Below are 11,929 nucleotides of genomic sequence, written 5' to 3'. Positions count from 1 at the left end.
ATCAAACATATGCCTTAATTTGAGGAAGAAATTTCTGAGGATGTACGTCTGGAGTACAGCATTGTATGGTAGTGTAACATGGACTGTGGGAAACCCGGAACAGAAGAGAATCGAAGCATTTGAGATGTGGTGCTATAGACGAATGTTGAAAATTACGTTGTCTTATACGGTATAGAACGAAGAGATTCTGCGCAGAATCGGAGAAGAAATAAAGGTGTGGAAAACACTGATAAGGAGGAGGGACAGGATGACAGGACATATGACTTTCATGGTACTAGAGGGAGCTATAGAGGACAAAAACTGTAGTGGAAGACAGACGTTGGAATACATGATGCAAAGAATGAAGGTCGTAGGTTGCAAGTTCTACTCGGAGATAAAGACGTTGGAATAGGAGGGGAATTCGTGGCGGGCCGCATCAAACCAGTCAAAAGACTGATGACCCTTAAAAAAAGAAAAGGAGTATATTCATAGCGTTCTCTTGCGTGAAACAGGCCCCTTATGTCCTTTATTGGGTTTTGTGTGATTTACAGCAGCCGCAAAGCAGTTAATTATTATGATTATATGACCGTGTGCTTAATGGATGAAAGGCCATTGGTTTTCTGCTCTGGTTTGGGGGTATTCCAACCGAGTGCGGCTGTTCCGAGACGGAATAGTTGATGATTGAAAGGTTTTCTATTATCATACACCAAAAAGGTTGCGATATACAAACTTATATGTATTTTCTATTAACACACAAATTCTGAGGCAGTTTCTACCTCCGCCTTACACGTTTTGTTACGGTTATATCTTTTATTGGTTGCTGATTTTAAGTATCTTGTCGCATGCAATAACGCTGGTTAACATTCACAACAATCCTCACTGCAATCGATGGTTATTGCTGACCGACGCGGTTGACGCGAAACACGTAATTCGTCACTTGTCACTTTTGCTTTTATATCGCTCGCGGATCGGTATTAATGAGGGTCAAACCCCCGACGATCAGGGGGACGCGCTCATTCGTCGCACTCCGGAGAATTTACCGTTTACTACTCACTCGGCACATCCACCACAGCCACCATACTCAGCTCGCCCACCATTCTTGCCGGTCTTCCTAGTACCGCTGCTGACTCGACACTAAACCCACTGCCTCCTGCAGCTATCGACAATCAACTCCTGTCTGCCATCAACCTGGTTGTCGGATAGTAACATCTACACTACTGGCCATTAAAATTGCTACACCACAATGATGACGTGCTACAGACACGAAATTCAACCGACAGGAAGAAGATGCTGTGATACGCAAACGATAGGCTTTTCAGAGCATTCACACAGGGTTAGCGCCGGTGGTGACATCTACAACGTGTTGACACGAGGAAAGTTTCCAACCGATTTCTCATACACAATCATCGGTTGACCGGCGTTGCCTGGTGAAACGTTGTTGTGATGCCTCGTGTAAGGAGGAGAAATGCGTACCATCACGTTTCCAACTTTGATAAAAGTCGGATTGTAGCCTATCGCGATTGCGGTTTATCGTACCGCGACATTGCTGCGCGCGTTGGCCGACATCCAATGACTGTTAGCAGAGTATGGAATCGGTGGGTTCAGGAGAGTAATACGGAACGCCGTGCTGGATCCCAACGGCCTCGTGTCACTAACAGTCGAGATGGCGGGCATCTTATCCGCATGGCTGTAACGGATCGTGCAGCCACGTGTCGATCCCTGAGTCAACATATGGGGACGTTTGCAGGACAACAACATTCTGCACGAACAGTTCAACGACGTTTGCAGCAGCATGGACTATCAGCTCGGAGACCATAGCTGCGGTTACACTTGACGCTGCATCACAGGCAGGAGCGCCTGCGATGGTATACTCAACGACGAACTTGGGTGCACGATCGGCAAAACCTCATTTTTTTCCCATGAATCCAGGTTCTGTTTACGGCATCATAGTGGTTGCATCTGTGTTTGACGACATCACAGTGAAAGCACATTGGAAGCGTGTATTCGTCATCGCCATACTGGCGTATCACCCGGCGTGATGGTATGGGGTGCCATTGGTTACACGTCTCGGTCTCCTCTTGTTCGCATTGACGACACTTTGAACAGTGGACGTTACATTTCAGACGTGTTACGACCCGAGGCTCTACCCTACATTCGATCCCTGTGAAACCCTACATACAAGCAGGATAATGCACGACCGCATGTTGCAGGTCCTGTACGGGTCTTTCTGGATACAGAAAATGTTGGACTGCTGCCCTGGCTAGCAGATTGTCCAGATCTCCGACCAACTGAAAACGTATGGTCAATGGTGGCCTAGCAAGTGGCTCGTCACAATACGCCAGTCACTACTCTTGATGAACTCAGGTATCGTGTTGAGGCTGCATGGGCAGCTGTACCTGTACACGCCATCCAAGCTCTGCTTGACGCAATACCCAGGCGTATCGAGGCCGTTATTACAGCCAGAGGTGGTTGTTCTGGGTACTGATTTCTCAGGATCTATGCACTCAAGTTGCGTGTAAATGTAATCACATGTCAGTTCTAGTATAATGGATTTGTCCAATGAATACCCGTTTATCGTGTGCATTTCTTCTTGGTGTAGCAATTTTACTGGCCAGTAGTGTACGTTCGTGGGGTCACGGATCACTTACACGTGCACGGCGAGTCACTGCCGCGGGTGACAACTGATACAGATGCGTCAGCTGCGTTCTAACTATGAAAAAGAAAAGAAAACGAACGTATTCCGTGCAGCTTCTGGACCAGAGGCGTTCACGACTGCGTACTTCAGTGTACCAAGGCGGGTCCAAACTGGCCCCGCTGCGCCACGCCGCGCACTCTGCTCGCCGCTGTATGGAGAGACCGGCGTGCGTCGTCGGCTCCACGCGGCGCGCTACGAGGCGGGCACTGTGGTTCCGGTTGGAGCGCGTGCCCGGTCGCAGCCGGAGAGAGCCAAGATGTATATGCCGCATTTACTGTGCTGTACCATCAGTTAAAGAGGAAGAGGGAAAATTACCGTCACTGTGTAACATAACTGTGAATGACTAGGACACTGTACGGTAGAAATAAGCTTTTTGTGAACGGCTTGAAGGCAATAGTGGACAGTTCGAAAACTTTAATCGAATGTCTTTCGAAGACTTCAGACATCTGCTGAATGTCATCGTACCAGACATAATGAAAAAGGACACAAACTACAGACACGCTATAACTAGCACAGCAATTGGAGATTCCCTTAAGAGTTTGATGTACCTGCTCAAAGTACCTGCACGGAGTATATCAACGATTGTCAACGAAGTTTGCACCGCTCTCAATGACGCACTGAAACCCTTTGCAAAGGTAAGAAGTTATTATTCTTCGCTGTCTTTGAATGAAACCATCCCTTTTAAAGCATTTCTACTTACGTTACTTGCATAAAGTTGCTACTCGTCTGAAATCAAATGTGTCGAAGTTAAGGACATTAAAGGAATAATTCTGTATTTAGACAGAATGACAGCAATGGAACAAGGTAAGTAGTCGAGCGGTTCTAGGCGCTACAGTCTGGAACCCCGCGACCGATATGGTTGTAGGTTCGAATCCTGCCTTGGCCGGCCATGGATGCGTGTGATATTCTTTGGTTACTTAGGTTTAAGTAATTCTAAGTTCTAGGGGACTGATGACCTCAGAAGTTAAATCCCATAGTGCTCAGAGCAATTTGAACCATTTAGAACAAGGACAGTTCTTCACAAACAAACAAATATTTACAATGAAATTTTCACTCTACAGCGGAGTGTGCGCTGATATGAAACTTCTCTCCGCTGCAGAGTGAAAATCTCATCCTGTAAACATCCCTGTATTTCAGGAGTGCTAGTTCTGCAAGGTTCGCAGGAGAGCTTCTGTTAAGTTTGGAAGGTAGGAGACGAAGTACTGGCAGAAATGAAGCTGTGAAGACGGGGCGTGAGTCGAGCTTGGGTAGCTCAGTTGGTTGCCGGCTCTGTAACTCAGCGTGTTCGGTCAGAGAGCCGGTTGGCCTCTGTAATAAAAAAACTGAGTGGAAGGATCAACAAACGAACTTGAACGGATGTCATGTGACGTCCGCAACGACCAGACACAACGATCAAAAAAAAAAAAAAAAAAAAGGCAAAGGCCCCGAGTTTGAGTCTCAGCCCGGCACACAGTTTAAATCTGCCAGGAAGTTTCAAACAAATATTTACTGAATGCGGGAACAGGACTGATCTGGGGAGAATGTAACCATAGAAGAAGAAGAACTCTTTGATGTTAGATGCTGCGAATACGAATCTGTCCTTGCTTCGAAGACAAAATTGTTTATCGTGTGCATTATAATAGACCTCCTTTGATTGTCATATTTACGGAGCTTCATTGCAATATGCTCCCCGAGACCAGGACACACATTCCCAAACTTTTCAAAATGTCTTAAGCCTTCATCAGCGTCGGTTCGTCTTCCTTCTTACGTTTACTGCCCGGTTGTTTGGGAACGGGACCACTTTTCCTTTGCACATCATTCCTTCTTCGTTGTTAGTAGAAGCTGGCTTGCCAAGATTCTCATGAGAAACGTTACTTACATTTAATGCCTCTTCCACGACATTTAGCCTGGAATTGTGCAGGCATTCTTCATCAGCAGCACTCTGAAATGAAACATTAGTGTATGTCGCATTAATTTTCACAGTGAATGCCAGGGGCAGAATCCTATTTCAGTATGATACAGTACCAAGTAATTTTTTTTTTCTTTAATACGGCGAAATAGATTCTACAAGTACATAATTGGGTGACGGAAGCCAAGTGGATGTGAAATAAACAACTGTATCTCTGGGCAAACTTGGCATTCGCGCTAGTGTGACAAGTACTGTTGAAGTTATGAACAACGGTGGAGGCATTGTCATCGCATGTTTTCTGAAGGATATCATGATGCCGTTGACGTTAAGAAATTTGTATTATAGTACAACGACTGCAGTTTCGCCCTTAAGCCACTGTCAAGTTGAGAATTTCGTAATACGTTAATTTGTATAATTGTAGCTGGCATGTACTTGTTCTGAGAATGAAATAGTGCGGTAAGAATTTCGCTTATGGAATGAAAATTCAATGCAAAATGCTTAGTCATGTGTAACTGCGTGCCGCTTACAATCAAATAGATTAAAATATTATGAAATCCAACTTAACAGTGGCATAAGGCCGGAACTGCGGTCGTAACATTGTTATAAAAATTTGTTAACCGTCAATGGTCTCATGATTTCGTTGAGAAATATTGTGTCACTATGGTCCCCTCACAAGAGAGAACTTTCAGGTATCGAGTTTCACAAACCTGTCGAGATATGGAAAATTGTTTTGGAATCCTAACATCTGTAATTAGGGTCTTTGGGAAATCTATGTTTCTGGGCCCAGGAAAACCTAGTGTTGTCTTTCTGACAACCATTTACTTTCATAATTATATGAGGCAGAGCAAGAATTTTTCCAGTTTGTATGCTCAAGACCGACCAGTGGATACTGACCTTCTCGATGGTACTTTAGTGGAAAGAACCTGGAGACGGCAAGTACAGCCAACGACATAAAAAATGAAATGAGCGTATGTCACTCTTGGCCGGGAGGCCCCATCTGGGGAATTTCGGCCGCAAAGTCTTAACATAAGTCGACGCCGCATTGGGCGACTTGGGCACCGGTGATGAGGATGAAATGATGATGAGGACAACACAACATCCAGTCCCCTAGAAAGTATCCAACCCAGCCGGGAATCGAACCCGAGCCAGCTTGCATGGGAGGCGAGCACGTTACCACCCAGCTAAGCAGACAGACAGCCAGTGCCATTATGCATTTTAAAGAAAGTTGCAAGAAAAATTTCGTCTAATGACCGAGCTGTTGACGAAGAGATGGTCAGCTATTTTGTCAAAAATGGACTTATACCTTGGCAAGATGAGGCAACATGATTGCATATACTACAAAGTTGTCAAGGTCACATTTTAGCTCGAATATGTAGTGTGTTAAAGAGCTAATGGAATCTGACTTTGTAATATAGAACGTTATTCCACTGTATTGTGTACATGTACCTATACTTTCTGCCTTTATGGTGACAGTGGGAGCATCTCGTTCCTTCAGAAAATCAACTAATGATAAGTCAAACCAGATACTATCTACTGTATGTGCCTTGAAACAATAGTGCGAAGTTATAATAAATGTGTATGGAATTCAAAACAATAACTGTGTTTTTGAAAACATTGTTTATGAATTTTCGCCTTTTCCTTCATTTTCATGTTCTCTCTTCTCTAGGAAGACAACAATGAGGTAGTCCTCCTTTCTGTTTCGTCGATTCCACAGTCAACGTCACTCGCGACCTACTGCCAAGCATCATTTATTTATGTGGTAATTACTGTCTTTTGGGTCCCACAGTTCACCCCTTTGTCTACAAGCAGTAAACTACCGCGGCCGCCAGCTGGAGCCCCATCCAAGCTGAGCGCGAGCAAACTCGCCACTTCCTTTCACGTACCGACAACTGCCGCAAAACTCCAAATCGGCGTGACACGGCGCGATCATTTCAGTGTGGAATCGCCTATGATAACACGGAATAACTATCTACGTTACGCACCCCCTATGAACCTAAACTTACTTTCAAGTCATACAACGGCAAGATTATTACGAAACACTCTCTGTAACTGAAGTAATCGAAACAAAATTTAAACATAAATCTTTTCTAACAAAACTTGTTTCTCCCACAATTTTTAAATGAACCAAATATGGGATACTCACTACATCCTTTAGGGGTTACACATTAAATTTCTGAGGCTTGGACTTGACAGCAGTACATCTAAATTTATTTACTAAACTCTTTCAACAAAAACATATTTCTTACGAAATTTCGCATTTTATCTGGTTAAAAAAACAATATTTGTACAAACAACAATACCTTTGCAAATATTAAAACTTTCCCGAGGTACTTTTAATTGAAATAATTACATTTAAACCTTAAACTGGTTTTTTAGATAAAACATGTCACGTAATAATTAAGAGAATCGCTATGGCCGGCATTCATGAAATACTATCAGGTTACTATCCAAAACTCTGCACTAATTCGCATCTGTCAACTAAAATTTTCCAGCAGGACAACACTGACTTCTCTAATACATCATTGGATAAAAATTATTTTATTTCTTTCGGCGTGCTGTCACTATCTTCATATATTATTCACGAAATCACTATGGTGGGCACCCACTCTAACAAAATAACAATTTCTCAGAGTTCCTGGAGCGGGGGTGGGGGGTGGGGGTGGGGGGGAAGGGGTGCTTCACTTCTTTCTTACACTTATACGTTGTTTACACCAAGGGCATTGCACTGATACCCAGCGTCCACTCATCTGTTATTAGTCAGATTTCTGAGAGCCTCATATCTGGTTCTGTAATGGTTCTGTACCTGCACAGTACAGTACGTCTAAGCCACCTGTTAATAATTTGTTCATCCTAATTATAAATATATCTTCTCAAATCACAATCGGTAACCCATATACTTATGGATGACTCTGTTATAGAACAGATTTTCAGAAAAAATTTACTTATTGCTTTCAGACAAATTTCGTTATTTGTCATTTAACAGAATTCTATTTACAGTAATGACTTTTAGCAACACAGATCTCATTCAGCATTACAACCTCATTGAATAGTAGTACTGTTTAAGTAAGAAGCAAAGGAACCCTCATTCAAAATATGAAAACCAGTACCGCAGATGGCACAACCAACTTTACTTTTTTATTAAAAAATCATGAAATTCATTTAAGTTTACACAAATTACTAACACAAGTTACTTCTGAAATCAGTACTAATTCTATGCAGTCAGTTTGCTTTCTATTCACATTATCTCCATTAATTAGTTTTTCAAAAATTTTAAAATTTCCTTTAACATACTTTTTTTCAGAATGATTATGTATCTTTACAGTTACCATTAGTTGGCTCCATGGCTTTACACAATATTGGCTGGAACACAAAGAAAATACAGAAGTAATACAAACACTGAAAATATAGGAAATATTTACAGCAGCTGCATTAACTCCCTATAGACCACAGTTCCAAAGTCTCATGTCTTTCTTCCTCTAGTCATTTCCTTCATGCCTCCAACTAAAATTACTTACATATATTGTTTCATTTATTATGAAACTTACTTCAAGATCAGGATTCCCACAATTCATTAGTTTCTTATATTACAAGTCCAACATAAATGTTTAAGTGCTGAAAAAGTCTACCCTATTCATTTATGGCAGTCATTTGTAATTAATTACCCTCAAAATAATTTTTTTTTAAATTTCTGCTTGTCTGTTTGCATTTCATGCAAAGAGGTGAGTCGACAATATGAAAGGGAAAGAGGAAATAATATTCTCAACAATTCGGGATGCCGGATGTTCGTCAGACACCTGACATCGTGAGGAATGTGCGTCTGTTGCTGGCGATTATTTACTAATGTACCCATCACCATTCTCCAAATTCATTGTACCTCATGATATCCTCTTCTTTCGACAGTAACGCATAGACATGTCATCCTGCTCGTCTGATTCGTATTGCTTCCTTGTTACTGCTTTCTCCTTTACCTCAATGACCGCCTCAATACGTCCAAAATCCGTTTTCTCTTTGTACTTTTATAAGAAGTCTGCTCCTACCAACATTCCCACGGTTAAGGCATTTATTATAAGAAAATTTTAGTACAACTGTAAAAGATGGTTCAAATGGCTCTGAGCACTATGGGACTTAACTGCTTCGGTCATCAGTCCCCTAAAACTTATAACTACTTAAACCTAACTAACCTAAGGACACCACACACATCCATGCCCGAGGCAGGATTCGAACCTGCGGCCGTAGCTGTCGCGCGGTTCCAGACTGTAGCGCCTAGAACCGCTCGGCCACACCGGCCGGCAGTACAATTGTACATCACCAATGCTGAGAGGTACCATAACTTCGCATTTAACCAATTTCTTGCTTTTTACACTAGCTTCAATAATGCTTATCCACTTACTGGCACAATAGCAACATCATTACTGGTACGGAGAGTATTTACAAAACTCTGCAACACTGCACATAAATCCTAACCACTGACTAGTAAAAAAGGAACTTTTTCATCAAAAACCTTAACTTATGTTAAAGGTTGTACTGCTGTTTCTGCTCTAGTTTTCAAAACAGGTTCGTCTGGCGAATGTGGCTCTGCCCAACGCCTGTTAAATCCTACACCTTTGTTTACCTCTGCTTGTCTATTTGCATTTACTCTCTGTTTCAAACTTTACATAGACTATTTTACGTTAATGATAAATTACACACATATATAACATTAGAGAATTTTGGTGCAATTGTACATCACTAATCCTGAGAGGTATCATAACTTCGTATTTAACCACATTCTTGCTTTTTCGAGTAGCTGTAATAATGTAGCTTTAATCAGTCGGCTCAGTAGTGGCAAGTTAAAACATTTCTCCGAACACTGTCTCTGTTCAATATAATCATATTCTGCAATCGTTTCTACAGAACTGTCAGAATTCTCAGTAAAACCTTCTTTTTTCCTCTTCTTCTGTTTCTTCACCACTATTAGAGACTACTCCTTCTACTCTAAGGAACACTTCTTCTGCTAGTCTGTATTGTTCTTCCGACACTTCTAAAGCTGTTTTCCCTATTATAGTTCTTATCCTACTGTTTTGTACAGAATCCTCATCTGCATCGGAGTGCAAATCTACACTAATAACCAGTTCTGAACCATCATTATCTGACTGCTTTCCCTCTTCACCATGGTTCCTACAATCACTGTTACGGTTCTTACTTTCGCCAAAGTCTAATAGCTTTCCTTGAACAACACATATTTGGACAATAACCCTTTCCTCTTCCGCATTACATCTTTCAATTGTAACAGTATTAATATTTTCCGCTGCTGACTGTCTTTCCAGCAGCGGATTTAACCTGTGCTACTGCAGCCTGTAAACGCTACCATCATTAAAGATTGCTGTTAGTTTTTCCCCCTGTCCTACACGGTCATTGACACTGCCATCACGTTGGCCTGACTGCTTCCGCTGCTTCTCCCAGTCTGCTGTTGCTTGATCTCGATACTCCTGTCTCTGTCGTTGTATCTGCTTCCAGCAGCACCCGTCGTCCTCAGTGTCTTCCTCTAAAATTAATGGTGTGCTGCATCCCAAACCTGTTCACCTATGCCTCAACCCTGTTGTCATTTGGCTAACGAGCTTCGCCCATTGATTCATAGACAGTAAACCCAATTTTCTGTTTATCATTCCAAGATTTAAGTAAAAAGTCCCCAAAGTCACTCCAAAGTTCTTTAGGATGTACATTCTTACTAAGATCAAACCTTAAAAATTGTCTGTGAGTAACATATCCAATTTCAGATGATTCTACTACGCCATTAAATATTAAAAGACCACTACTACTGGTAAATTTCTGCTGTACTCTCTCCAGTCTACCATCATGATTAAGGAGTTGTTCACCTACAGCTGTACTCAGCTGCATTAGGTTAGTTTCTAGGTTAGTAAATTTGGATCCACCTGCGCACCAAATCTCTCACGCAAATCTTTTCCTCCTTTAATTTTATTTTCCAAAATATTTTGATCATCATAATATTATTTTTCCTCATTATTCGCTCACTCTTGTACTTCACTTAATTTAAATTTACCTGATCCCGTAATTGTTTGCTATCATTAGTATCTTGCTTAATCTGATCAGTTAATTCACTTTTTACTGTCACAACAGCACTGTTACATTCTTGTCTGACTTTACTAATTTCTTTCTTTACTCTATAATTAAAAAGAGACATGTCGTTTTCACACAAACCCCTTATTTTAGAAATTTTGTCAAATTCTGTTGTCATACTATAAGTCTTTGATTAACTTCAGAAACTAACCCATCCATTTCAGAATGTACAGAATTTCTTGTCTCAGTACTTATTCCATCTGTTTTGAATATATGTCATAGCTTAGTGAATGTTTTAATTAGAACCCACTTCATCCATTTTAGTCTTAATCTCAGAACGCATTTCCCCAATTTGTTTCATCATACTAGCCAATATCGCTTCAGCACTAACTTTCTTTTTACAAGTCTCTGATACTGACTCAATTTCCGTTTTTTGGAATAGCAAAAGGTGCAATTTTAACATGAACTTCAGATTATGACATCCTTTCTACGTCACGACCACGAACTGGTGTAAAGTTTTCAACCACGTCAAACTTTGGTTCCCGCTTTATCCTCTGAACGAGAAATGGTGTAAATTTGACATCGTTTTTCCCCATGTCCCGTTCATTATCTGACCCATCTTTAGAAATTATAAATTCTGATAAGCCACTATCATTTGCTGGTAACACATAAACACTAAATTTACGTGCCTCAGATCACATACAGGACTTAAATCTTCGAAAACAATTCCACCTTTTCGTCATTTATCGCCAGATTACTACTTTCTGCCTCATTCCCAAGTTTCCTTACAGACATACATACTACACGAAATAAAACAGTACTTAGTTTTTCACTTTCGTCGTTACGTTCTCCAGGCTCTGCACCCCCCCCCCCCCCCCCTCGCAGTCAAGATTAAGGGTCCCCGCTATGTCCACTGCTGCCAACTAAACCGCTTCCCAGCTGGTGCTGCTTTCAACCGCCTGATGATGAGCTGTCGCCGACGTCTTTAGCTGCTTCTTCAGGACCGCTTAAACTTTGTACGTATATCGCAGCGACTTCTAATAAATCCGCCGACTACAGGGTTATAAACACAAAATGAAATAGGGGTGATGCAGAAGTAGGTTTAATAATCAATAGGAAAATAGGAATGCGGTAAGCAACTACAAACAGCATAGTGAACGCATTACTGTGGCCAAGATAGATACGGAGCCCACGCCTACCACAGCAGTAAAAGTTTATATGCCTACTAACTCTGCAGATGACGAAGAAATTGAAGAAATGTATGATGAAATAAACTAAGTTATTCAGATAGTGAAGGGAGATGAAAATTT

The sequence above is a fragment of the Schistocerca gregaria genome, chromosome 2 (genome assembly GCF_023897955.1).
Source record: "Schistocerca gregaria isolate iqSchGreg1 chromosome 2, iqSchGreg1.2, whole genome shotgun sequence".
In the NCBI taxonomy this organism is placed as follows: domain Eukaryota; kingdom Metazoa; phylum Arthropoda; class Insecta; order Orthoptera; family Acrididae; genus Schistocerca; species Schistocerca gregaria.
This window is presented reverse-complemented; position numbering follows the sequence as displayed.